The 13,131-nt window shown below is 48.6% G+C and overlaps 1 pseudogene across 1 annotated transcript; it reads left to right on the top strand.

Moving 5' to 3' along the window:
* Nucleotides 1-4,265: 4,265 nt before the first annotated feature.
* Nucleotides 4,266-12,498, top strand: LOC311134062 (WD repeat-containing protein 82-like; annotated as a pseudogene). The gene is made up of 7 exons: nucleotides 4,266-4,285; nucleotides 5,020-5,119; nucleotides 11,346-11,463; nucleotides 11,598-11,753; nucleotides 11,905-11,977; nucleotides 12,244-12,350; nucleotides 12,469-12,498. The product of its transcript is annotated as a WD repeat-containing protein 82-like (transcript).
* The last annotated feature ends 633 nt before the right edge of the window (nucleotides 12,499-13,131 follow it).

Here is a 13,131-nt window from a genome sequence, read left to right as displayed (position 1 = left end):
GTTGCGATAGCACTGCCCCAATACCGGCCTCTGACGCGTCCACCTCTACCTGGAACAGTAAAGCGGGGTCCGGGTGCGCCAGCACCGGAGCCGAAGTGAACAGGTCCTTCAGTTTACCAAATGCCCTGTCCGCCTCTGCCGACCACTGCAAACGCACCGGGCCCCCCTTCAGCAGAGAAGTAATGGGAGCTGCCACCTGTCCAAAACCCCGGATGAACCTCCGGTAGTAATTGGCAAAACCCAAAAACTGCTGCACCTCTTTAACAGTGGTTGGGGTTTGCCAATTACGCACGGCTGACACACGGTCAACCTCCATCTTTACCCCTGACGCGGACAACCGATGACCCAAGAAGGAGATGGACTCCTGGAAAAACAGACATTTCTCTGCCTTGACATACAAGTCCTGCTCCAACAGCCTACCCAATACTCGGCGCACCAGTGCCACATGCTCGGCCCGTGTAGCAGAATACACTAGGATGTCGTCAATGTACACTACTACACCCTGCCCATGCATGTCCCGGAAGATCTCGTCCACAAAGGATTGAAAGACCGAAGGAGCATTCATTAACCCGTATGGCATGACGAGATACTCATAATGACCCGAGGTGGTACTAAATGCTGTCTTCCATTCATCTCCCTCCCTAATGCGCACCAAGTTGTAGGCGCTCCTGAGATCCAGTTTTGTGAAGAAACGCACTCCGCGTAATGATTCAGTCATACTCGCAATCAGCGGAAGAGGGTAACTGTATTTGACAGTGATCTGATTGAGACTACGGTAATCAATACACGGGCGCAACCCTCCATCTCTCTTCTTCACAAAAAAGAAACTAGAGGACGCAGGGGAAGTGGAGGGCCGTATGTATCCCTGTCTCAGGGACTCGGCTATGTATGTCTCCATAGCCGTTGTCTCCTCTTGAGACAGAGGATACACATGGCTCCGCGGGAGTGCTGCCCCTGTCTGGAGGTCTATCGCACAATCTCCCTGTCTATGAGGTGGCAGCCGCGTCGCCCTAGTCTTGCTGAACACGAGTGCCAAATCCTCATACTCAGGGGGAATGTGCATTGCGGGCACTTGGTTCGGACTCTCCACTGTGGTCGCCCCTACGGAAACACCTAGACATCGCCCAACGCACTGGGCAGACCACTCCTTGAGAGCCCTCTGTTGCCACAAAATGGTGGGATCATGGGCGACTAACCAAGGAAGCCCCAACATCACGGGATACGCAGGAGAGTCGATCAGATATAACTGAATGGTCTCCTCATGACCCCCCCTGCGTCTTCATCTTAAGTGGTGCTGTGACCTCTCTAATCAACCCAGATCCCAACGGACGACTATCTAGGGCATGGACAGGAAAGGGAGCATCAACGGGCAGGAGGGGAATCCCTAACTTAACACAACATTTCCGATCTATAAAATTCCCAGCTGCGCCTGAATCGACTAGCGCCTTATGCTGGGAATGAGATGCAACCTGGGGAAACATTACAGGTATACATAAGTGAACAACAGAGAGCTCTGGGTAAGTGGGGCGCCTACTCACCTGGAATGGCTCCCCAGCGCGTGACCTGTCGCCCCGACTCCCTGGAGACCCTCCCCAGCACCGAGCCGCAGTGTGTCCTCTACGACCACAGTTGGTGCAGGGGACGGCCTCCCTAGGGCTCTCTCTCCTCCTCCCTCTAGCGCCAGCACCTCCGAGCTCCATAGGGTTCGGCTCGGAGGCGCTGGAGGATGGTATGGACGGCCCCAACTCGGGACGTCCGCGGGTGGCCAACAGGGTATCTAGACAGATGGACATGTCCACCAACTGGTTGAAGGATAGATTGGTGTCCCTGCAGGCCAGCTCTCGACGAACGTCCTCACGCAGGCTACACCGATAGTGGTCGATGAGGGCCCTCTCATTCCACCCCGCATCCGCCGCTAGAGTCCGGAAATCCAGGGCGAACTCCTGTGCGCTCCTCTTCCCCTGTCGGAGCTGGAACAGACGCTCCCCCGCCGCTTTACCCTCAGGTGGATGATCGAAAACTGCCCTGAAGCGGCGGGAGAACTCTGCGTAGGTGATGGTGGCGGCGTCTATTCCCCTCCATTCGGCGTTGGCCCACTCCAACGCCTTGCCGGAGAGACAGGAGATGAGGGCGGAAACGCTCTCGTATCCCGAGGGCGCCGGGTGTATGGTAGCCAGGTAGAGTTCTACCTGCAGGAGGAACCCCTGGCATCCGGCTGGGGTGCCATCATACTTCTCGGGAGCGAGAGCCGAATCCCACTGGATTCCGGTGCTGGTATGGGAGGACTGGCCGATGGTGGTGGTACGGTAGGAGGAGGTGTGGGCACTCCTCCTCTCTCCCATCGGTGCAGGGTGTTCATCACCTCTTGCATGGCTGACCCGAGTTGCTGGATCCTGGCGTCCTGGCTGCTGAGCCGCTCCTCCAGCGACTCGGGCGCCGCCGCTGCTCCTGCTGACTCCATGGAAGGTATGTAATTCTGTCAGAGTTCGGATGTGGATGCAGTGGTGGAGTCAAGCGCAGGACAAGGAGGTTTAATCCAAAATGTCTTTACTAAATAAAGCACAGGGAAACAAAGGCCTCAAAAACAAAGGAGGCGAACGATTACGCACACACGGGTAAACACTAAACATACACGAGACACCGAACGGACAAGCGGACAATTACACACAACTGCAAACAAACCAAAAGGGAAACTTATAGGTGACATAATCAAAACTCAATACGAAACAGGTGCACAGACTAGACCAAACAACTATCGAAACATCCAGCGGTGGCAGCTAGTACTCCGGGGACGATGAACGCCGAAGCCTGCCCGAGCAAGGAGGAGGAGCAGCCTCGGCAGAATCCGTGACACATACATTAATTTTTTATTTTTACAAGCAGCAGACACATTTTCGAGAGTATCTGCCCTAGATACAGTAGTTTCCTGCTAGTATTATTTATTTCATGGATTAATTAAATTGTAAATGAAAATATACACACGTGGTGCTATAGTATATATACATATTTTACATTATAATACACTACCCCTACATGTTAGTCATTTAGCAGACGCTCTTATCCAGAGCGACTTACAGTTAGTGAATACATATATATATATTTTTTTTATACTGGCCCCCTGTGGGAATCGAACCCACAACCCTGGCATTGCAAACACCATGCTCTATCAACTGAGCTACATCCCTGCCGGCCATTCCCTCCCCTACCCTGGACGACGCTGGGCCAATTGTGCGCCGCCCATGAGTCTCCCGGTCGCGGCCGGCTGCGACAGAGCCTGGATTCGAACCAGGATCTCTAGTGGCACAGTTAGCACTGCGATGCAGTGCCTTAGACCACTGCGCCACTCAGGAGACGATGCCATTGTACTGTAGGATATATACATATTTTACATTGTAATACACTACCCCTACATGCCATTGTAGTATAGGATATAAACATATTTTACATTGTAATATACAACCCCTACATGCCATTGTATGCTGAATTGAATGGGGGATCCATAACTACTTTTCCCTGAAGGAGGGAAACGAGGTATAACATACAACTTTGATTGAAGACCTAAAATCATGCCTGACAAGACCAATTCAATCATAACCGTATCCTATTATAGTGTGGATACAGGGGTAGCCTATTTTACAATAATGGAACTGTATGTGTTAGTATTATTTATCTAATTGATAAATTAAATTGTAAATGTGAATGGGTACGCTACTTCATTCAATGATTATGGTATTGTATAAGGTAGATACAGGAGTAGCCTGTAGTCTACAATAATAACATCATTGAATGTGCTATAGTATAATTTATTTCATTGATGAATGAAATTGTAAATGGGGATGGGTAGGCTACTTCATTCAGTGAATACTGAATGTCTTGCTATCTCTGGGAGTATGTTAATGAAGGATTTTCAGCTGTTGAACTATGGCAGTGTTAAACTAATTTCTAAATGTATCTCTTTATTTTAATCAAGAAGATGTGATGAGCCAGAGCAACCAATCAGCTTCACTGCAGCTGTTCAACCCACTTCTCTCCCTCCACAAGCAACTACATCCTATTCTCCTGTTCAACTAATTTGCCACCTCACTGAAAAGGACTGTATATACATACCCCTGTGCCAATCTCAGTGCAGCATGATCCATCGAAGGCCTCAGCTGGACGCCTGTAAACAAATGCTACAGTACTGTGTGTGTATGGATGGAGTTCCAAGAAAAGACATGAGTGTGATGTGCCCCTCTGTGTCAATGTTGAAATGCCATAAATGGAAGATGGCAAAGGAGATAGTGATGTGAGTGTGAGCGTATGAAAATAAAGACCCCTTGGTATCTAAAATGAGTGTGGCGTGCCCTCTTGTGTCTGTTTGAGGATACTACAGTCACCCCTGATGGAGGTTCTTGGAACACTGCTATTTAAGTCTGAGCAAAGGTTTGGCGAAAACCTTCAAAGTTGGTGGTGCTATGTTGCGGGTTATCTTGAATACCAGGCAGATGTTTGAGTACAGAATTAAATGGTGTACACTGAACAGGTTGAACTTGTTGAGTACACTCTTCGAAAAAGGGGTTCCAACAGGGCTCTTTGGCTGTCACCAAAGGAGAACCCTTTTTGGTTCCAGGTAGAAGTATTTTTGGTTCCAGTAAGAACCATTTTGAGTTCCATGTAGAACCCTCTGTGGAATGGAACCCAAAAGGGTTCTACCTAGGCACAGAAGGGGTTCTACCTGGAACCAAAAAGGGTTATTCTATGGGGACAGCGGAAGAATCCTTTCAAGTTCTAGATAGCACCTTTTTTTCTAAGAGTGTAGGCCTATATTGCAGTGGTGGTTCCGTGGTTTTCTGTAAAAAAATAAAAAAATAAAATGGTTCATTGGTGGTGGTGATAAGTTAAGATAATCAGAAATACTATGAAACATCCCCACTTTTAGCACACATTTGCAAGCAGGCAAAGTAGACTACTTCTACAGTATATACAGTTACTGGTTGTTTGGACATTAACATTGATTTTGCACTTTGTGGATGTTGTCAGGGTTGTTGCTCTCTCCATGTCACCGGTGGATGACATGTTTATCTCGGGATCATTGGATATGACCATACGACTCTGGGACCTGCACTCTCCCACCTGTCAGGTGAGTAAGAGCAGCTTTAGAAGCCACAGTCATTTTGCTCTTCAGATGAGCTTAGGAAAATACAAATCAATAAAATGTGATTTGATTTGTCACATGCGCCGAATACAACAGCTGTAGACCTTACCGTGAAATGCTTACTTACAAGCCCTTAACCAACAATGCAGTTCAAGAAATAGAGTTAAGAAAACATTTACTAAATTAACTAAAGTAAAAAATTAAATTAAAAGTAACACAATAAAATAATAATAACGACGCTATATACAGGGGGTATTGGTACCGAGTCAATGTGCGGGGGTACAGGTTAGCTCTCAATGTACATAGTGGCCATTTGATTAATTGTTCAGCAGTCTTATGGCCTGGGGGTAGAAGCTGTTAAGGAGCCTTTTGGACCTAGACTTGATGCTCTGGTTCCGCTTGCCGTGCGGTAGCAGAGAGAACAGTCTATGACTTGGGTGACTGGAGTCTTAGAAATTTTTTTGGGCCTTCCTCTGACATCACCTAGTATATAGGTCCTGGATGGCAGGAAGCTTGGCCCCAATGATGTACTGGGCCATACGCACTACCCTCTGTAGCACCTTATGGTCGGATGCCGAGCAGTTGCCATACAAGGCGGTGATGCAACCGGTTAGGATGCTCTCGATGGTGCAGCTGTATAACTTTTTGAGGATCTGGGGACCCATGCCAAATCTTTTCAGTCTCCTGAGGGAGAAAATGAGTTGTCATGCCCTCTTCATGACTGTCTTGGTGTGTTTGGACCATGGTAGTTTGTTGGTGATGTGGACACCAAGGAACTTGAGACTCTCAACTCGCTCCACTACAGCCCCCTCAATGTGAATGGGGGCGTGTTCGGCCCTATTTTTCCTGTAGTCCACAATCAGCTCCTTTGTCTTGCTCACGTTGAGGGAGAGGTTGTTGTCCTGACACCACACTACCAGGTCTCTGACCTCCTCCCTATAGGCTGTCTTATCGTTGTTGGTGATCAGGCCTACCACTGTTGCGTCGTCAGCAAACTTAATGATGGTGTTGGAGTTGTGCTTGGCTACGCAGTCGTGGGTGAACAGGGAGTACAGGAGGGGACTAAGCACGCACCCCTGAGCGGCCCCAGTGTTGAGGATCAGCGTGACAGATGTGTTGTTGCCTACCCTTACCACCTGGGGGCGGCCCCTCAGGAAGTCCAGGATCCGGTTGCAGAGGGAGGTGTTTAGTCCCAGGGTCCTTAGCTTAGTGATGAGCTTTGTAGGCACTATGGTGTTGAACACTGAGCTGTAGTCAATGAACAGCATTCTCACATAGGTGTTCCTTTTGTCCAGGTGGGAAAGGGCAGTGTGGAGTGCGATTCAGATCGCGTCATCTGTGTATCTGTTGGGGCAGTATGCGAATTGGAATGGGTCTAGGGTTTGTGGGATAATGGTGTTGATGTGAGATATGACCAGCCTTTCAAAGCACTTCATGGCTACCGACGTGAGTGCTACGGGGCAGTAGTCATTTAGGCACGTTACCTTCGCTTTCTTGGGCACAGGGACTATGGTGGTCTGCTTGAAACATGTAGGTATTACAGACTCGGTCAGGGAGATGTTGGAAATGTTAGTGAAGACACTTGCCAGTTGGTCCGCACATGCTCGGAATACACGTCCTGGTAATCCGTCTGGCCCTGCGTCCTTGTGAATGTTGACCTGTTTAAAGGTCTTGCTCACATTGGTTACGGAGAGCGTGATCACACAGTCGTCCGGAACAGCTGGTGCTCTCATGCATGCTTCAGTGTTGCTTGCCTCGAAGCGAGCATAAAAGGCATTTAGCTCGTCTGGTAGGCTCGCATCACTGGGCAGCTCGCGGCTGGGTTTCCCTTTGTAGTCCGTAATAGTTTGCAACCCCTGCCACATCCGACGAGCATCAGAGCCGGTGTAGTAGGATTCAATCTTAGTCCTGTTGTCACGATCGTCTGGGTAAGGAGTAGTAGACCAAGGCGCAGCGTGTGAAAGAAACATGACTTTATTTAATTAAAGTACTAACAAACAAACAAAACACGACTCGTGAAGTCCAACGGTTAACATACCGACACGGAACAAAAACCCACAACACCCAAGAGAAAACACACAGTTTAAATATGGCTCCCAATCAGAGACAACCAGCCGACAGCTGACACTCGTTGCCTCTGATTGGGAGTCACACATGCAAACATAGACATAGACAACCTAGAACACCCAACATAGAAAATGAACACATAGAATGCACACACCCTGGCTCAACATATAGAGTCCCAGAGCCAGGGTGTGACAGTACCCCCCCCTAAAGGCGCGGACTGCGACCGCGTCTTAACAAACCCCAAACAGGGGAGGGCTGGGTGGGCATTCCTCCTCGGAGGCGGCTCCGGCTCCGGCCTTGACCACCACCCCTCCATAATACCCCCGTAGCGCCCCTGGTCCGGTCTGACCCCGCTGGCAGGATCTGGACTGGACATAGACGGAGCGGATAGCTTACGCTCCGTTGTGGAGCAGCTGACCGGTCTTACCAGGCTGACGACTTGCACCCCGGGCTTGGTGCGAGTAGCAGGAACGGGCTGAACCAGGCTGACGACTCGCACCCCTGGCTTGGTGCGAGTGGCAGGAACGGGCTGGACCAGGCTGACGACTCGCACCCCCGGCTTGGTGCGAGTGGCAGGAACGGGCCGGGCTGGCGACGCGCACCGTAGGTTTGGTGCGAGTGGCAGGAACAGGCCGGGCCGGGCTGGCGACGCACACCGTAGGTTTGGTGCGAGTGGCAGGAACAGGCTGGGCCGGGCTGGCGACGCACACCGTAGGTTTGGTGCGTGGAGCAGGGACAGGCCGGGCTGGGCTGGCGACGCACCCCGTAGGCTTGGTGCGTGGAGCAGGGACAGGCCGGGCTGGGCTGGCGACGCACACCGTAGGTTTGGTGCGTGGAGCAGGGACAGGCCGGGCTGGGCTGGCGACGCACCCCGTAGGCTTAGTGCGTTGAGCAGGGACAGGCCGGGCTGGCGACGCACCCCGTAGGCTTGGTGCGTGGAGCAGGGACAGGCCGGGCTGGGCTTGCGACGCACACCGTAGGCTTGGTGCGTGGAGCAGGGACAGGCCGAACCGGGCTGTGGAGACGGATAGGAGACCTGGAGTGAAGAGCGGCCACCACCCGTCCTGGCTGAATGCCTACCCTCACACACTCTGTGTGAGGCATCCGCACAGGACGTACAGGGCGGTGTACCCCTGGCCTGGTGGCCTCCTGGATTCGCCCCATCTTTGCCTCCGTCAGCCCCGTCGTCCATGCCGTGTGCCCCCCCCCTAAAAATTTCTTGGGGTTGCCTCTGGACCCTCCGACGCTGCTCCCACGTCCAGGTTGCCTGTTCCTGGACACGCTGCTTGGTCCTGGTATGGTGGGTTTTTCTGTCACGATCGTCTGGGTAAGGAGTAGTAGACCAAGGCGCAGCGTGTGAAAGAAACATGACTTTATTTAATTAAAGTACTAACAAACAAACAAAACACGACTCGTGAAGTCCAACGGTTAACATACCGACACGGAACAAAAACCCACAACACCCAAGAGAAAACACACAGTTTAAATATGGCTCCCAATCAGAGACAACCAGCCGACAGCTGACACTCGTTGCCTCTGATTGGGAGTCACACATGCAAACATAGACATAGACAACCTAGAACACCCAACATAGAAAATGAACACATAGAATGCACACACCCTGGCTCAACATATAGAGTCCCAGAGCCAGGGTGTGACACCTGTATTGACGCTTTGCCTGTTTGATGGTTCGTCTGAGGGCATAGCAGGATTTCTTATAGGCGTCCGGATTAGTGTCCCGCTCCTTGAAAGCGGAAGCGCTAGCCTTTAGCTAGGTGCGGATGTTGCCTGTAATCCATGGCTTCTGGTTGGGATATGTACGTACGGTCACTGTGGGGACGACGTCGTCGATGCACTTATTGATGAAGCCGGTGACTGAGGTGGTAAACTCCTCAATGCCATTGGATGAATCCCGTAACATATTCCAGTCTGTGCTAGCAAAACAGTCCTGTAGCGTAGCATCCGCGTCATCTGACCACTTCCGTATTGAGCGAGTCACTGGTACTTCCTGCTGTAGTTTTTGCATGTAAGCAGGAATCAGGAGGATAGAATTATGGTCAGATTTGCCAAATGGAGGGCAAGGGAGAGCTTTGTATTTGTCTCTGTGTGTGGAGTAAAGGTGGTCTAGAGTTATTTTTCCTCTGGTTGCACATGTGACATGCTGGTAGAAATTAGGTAAAACGCCACTAGGAGCGCCGCTTCTGGATGAGCATTTTCTTATTTGCTTATGGCCTTATACAGCTCGTTGAGTGCGGTCTTAGTGCCAGCATCGGTTTGTGGGGGTAAATAGACGGTTACGAAAAATAAAGATGAAAACTCTTGGTAGATAGTGTGGTCTACCGCTTATCATGAGGAACTCAATCTCAGGCGAGCAATACCTCGAGACCTCCTTAATATTAGACATCGCGCACCAACAAAAATCCAGAAAATCACTTTGTATGATTTTTAAGTAATTAATTTGCATTTTATTGCATGACATAAGTATTTGATACATCAGAAAAGCAGAACTTAATATTTGGTACAGAAACCTTTGTTTGCAATTACAGAGATCATACGTTTCCTGTAGGTCTTGACCAGGTTTGCACACACTGCAGCAGGGATTTTGGCCCACTCCTCCATACAGACCTTCTCCAGATCCTTCAGGTTTCGGGGCTGTCGCTGGGCAATACGGACTTTCAGCTCCCTCCAAAGATGTTCTATTGGGTTCAGGTCTGGAGACTGGCTAGGCCACTCCAGGACCTTGAGATGCTTCTTACGGAGCATCTCCTTAGTTGCCCTTGCTGTGTGTTTCGGGTCGTTGTCATGCTGGAAGACCCAGCCACGACCCATCTTCAATGCTCTTACTGAGGGAAGGAGGTTGTTGGCCAAGATCTCGCGATACATGGCCCCATCCATCCTCCCCTCAATACGGTGCAGTCGTCCTGTCCCCTTTGCAGAAAAGCATCCCCAAAGAATGATGTTTCCACCTCCATGCGTCACGGTTGGGATGGTGTTCTTGGGGTTGTACTCATCCTTCTTCTTCCTCCAAACACGGCGAGTGGTGTTTAGACCAAAAAGCTCTATTTTTGTCTCATCAGACCACATGACCTTCTCCCATTCCTCCTCTGGATCATCCAGATGGTCATTGGCAAACTTCAGACGGGCCTGGACATGCGCTGGCTTGAGCAGGGGGACCTTGCGTGCGCTGCAGGATTTTAATCCATGACGGCGTAGTGTGTTACTAATGTTTTTCTTTGAGACTGTGGTCCCAGGTCTCTTCAGGTCATTGACCAGGTCCTGCCGTGTAGTTCTGGGCTGATCCCTCACCTTCCTCATGATCATTGATGCCCCACAAGGTGAGATCTTGCATGGAGCCCCAGACCAAGGGTGATTGACCGTCATCTTGAACTTCTTCCATTTTCTAATAATTGCGCCAACAGTTGTTGCCTTCTCACCAAGCTGCTTGCATATTGTCCTGTAGCCAATCCCAGCCTTGTGCAGGTCTACAATTGTATCCCTGATGTCCTTACACAGCTCTCTGGTCTTGGCCATTGTGGAGAGGTTGGAGTCTGTTTGATTGAGTGTGTGGACAGGTGTCTTTTATACAGGTAACGAGTTCAAACAGGTGCAGTTAATACAGGTAAGGAGTGGAGAACAGGAGGGCTTCTTAAAGAAAAACTAACAGGACTGTGAGAGCCGGAATTCTTACTGGTTGGTAGGTGATCAAATACTTATGTCACGCAATAAATTGCAAATTAATTACTTAAAAATCATACAATGTGATTTTCTGGATTTTTGTTTTAGATTCTGTCTCTCACAGTTGAAGTGTACCTATGATAAAAATTACAGACCTCTACATGCTTTGTAAGTAGGAAAACCTGCAAAATCGGCACTGTATCAAATACTTGTTCTCCCCACTGTATATCCTTCGCGTCGGACTCATTAAAGAAAAAATCTTCATCCAGTTCGAGATGAGTAATCGCTGTTCTGATATCCAGAAGCTCTTTTCGAAAAAACACACAAAATAGCACAGTTGGTTAGGAGCCCGTAAAACGACAGCCATCCCCTCCGGCACCATTATAATATATATATATATATATATATATTACAGAGAGATATGTTATATAATGTAACAGGTTTTGAAATATGTGTTTGTTTGTCTCAGGGTCTTACTAATCTTTTGGGGGAAGCCTGTCTGCTCCTTTGATCCTGAGGGCCTGATATTCGCTGCTGTGGTCAACTCTGAGGCAATTAAACTGTGTGCCCTACGTTCCTTTGACAAGGTAAGACTGTGAAAATGTCTATAAAACGTGTTATTGTTAACTGTTTGTAATATACTGTAATGTGATGATCAACCTCAGTGATAGTCCCTGAGGTGAGGTCATTAAGTCAGTTTGTGTTGTTTTCTTGTGTTCAGGGCACCTTCGCCTCCTTTGAGACTCAGTTCAGCTGTGTGTGTGAGTGAAATGGATTGAAGTTCAGCAGAGACGGGAAGCAGATTCTCATCTCTACCAATGGGGGCACTATTCGCATCCTAGATGCATTCAATGGATCCATGCTGCACACTTTCTCAGTGAGAGAACTGTTATCACACTGCACTGATGGATCTAATGTGCATGTTCACACACAGATGTACTAGTATGCAAATAGCTCACACCATGTACTATCTCTAGTAAATACATAGATATTTTCTTAGACATGTGTCTCTCCTGTGTGTTCTGTAGGGCTACAACAACAGTAAAGGTAGTTCACTCGAGGCCTGCTGCTTCACCCCAGACTCAAAGTTTGTCATGATTGGTGAGCCCAACACTTCCAAGTCCCAACATTAGAACTTGGCAAACTAGGCTGTCTTACCCAGCCCTCCCTGATGCACGGAAATCTAATATCAGAACAACTCAACACAATTTCAAGTCTGACTCAAGACAATTCTAGGGTCACCCAAATCAATTTGCCATTTGACCCTATTAACTGATATTATTACTATCTGAACTCCAATAAGTCCAGAGGTTTGTATAACTATTTTCCCCCAATCCATCATCAATAACCACCGAACTAACCCTCAGAGAGTGGGATGAAAATAGCTGTTCTGGATGGGAAGCATTCAGGGCCAATCAACACACTGCAGTTTAACCCCAAATACATGATGTTTGCCAGCGCCTGCTCCAATATGGTGAGACACACACACACTTTCATCAGCCAAACACTCACTCACTCAGACACGCGTACATTGTCTTTCACTCTTCCCTGCCAACCTCTACCCCACGCTCTCTGTCTCTCTCTCTTTGCCTGCGTTCTGGCTTCCCTGTGTAGGAGACTGATAAAGGGGTGGGGCCACAGAGAAACTGTCATCATCATTACCCAGCATACCTTTCTCCTTTCATGTTGCTCTGAGTATGCAAAGGCAGAACACTGTGGACTCTTAATGGCTCCATATAAAATTGTAAGCACACTAAGGCATTGGTGAAAGGGATTCCAATGTCGATTATCCATGAGGAGAGCTGTCACTCTATAAACGTATTTATTTGCCAAATGGGGAATGTTACATGAGGGGAGCACTAGAGCTGTGGGATACAGTAGCTATTGTTCACTGTGACAGGTGCTTGTGGCCTGCAGATAAGTTGAGATATGTTTTTATAAGAGTAGAGAAGACCTGAGGTGTACTACTGGCAAAAACTTGTTTAGAGATATATTTGTTTTTACTGTGATTCTGAGCAAACTGCCACATAATGTTAATAAGTAGAGAGTTATGGACTTTTAACTTTTTCATACAATGACAAACTTCAATCAGGTATTCATTTTAACTGCTGATAAATGTTTTATTGGGAATTCAATGTTAGTGTTTTTTGGACAGTTTATTCTGAAATTATTCAAATGTTTTAACGTCTAAGTTTTATGTCCTTAAACTCTGGTGTGTTCATTGGTGAAAACAAACTGTGTGTGTGCATTCCTGC

This window comes from Coregonus lavaretus (assembly GCF_964263955.1).
Source record: "Coregonus lavaretus genome assembly, chromosome: 8".
Taxonomy (NCBI): domain Eukaryota; kingdom Metazoa; phylum Chordata; class Actinopteri; order Salmoniformes; family Salmonidae; genus Coregonus; species Coregonus lavaretus.
Note: the sequence above shows the minus strand (reverse complement) of the source record. Positions and strands in the feature narration are given on the sequence as shown.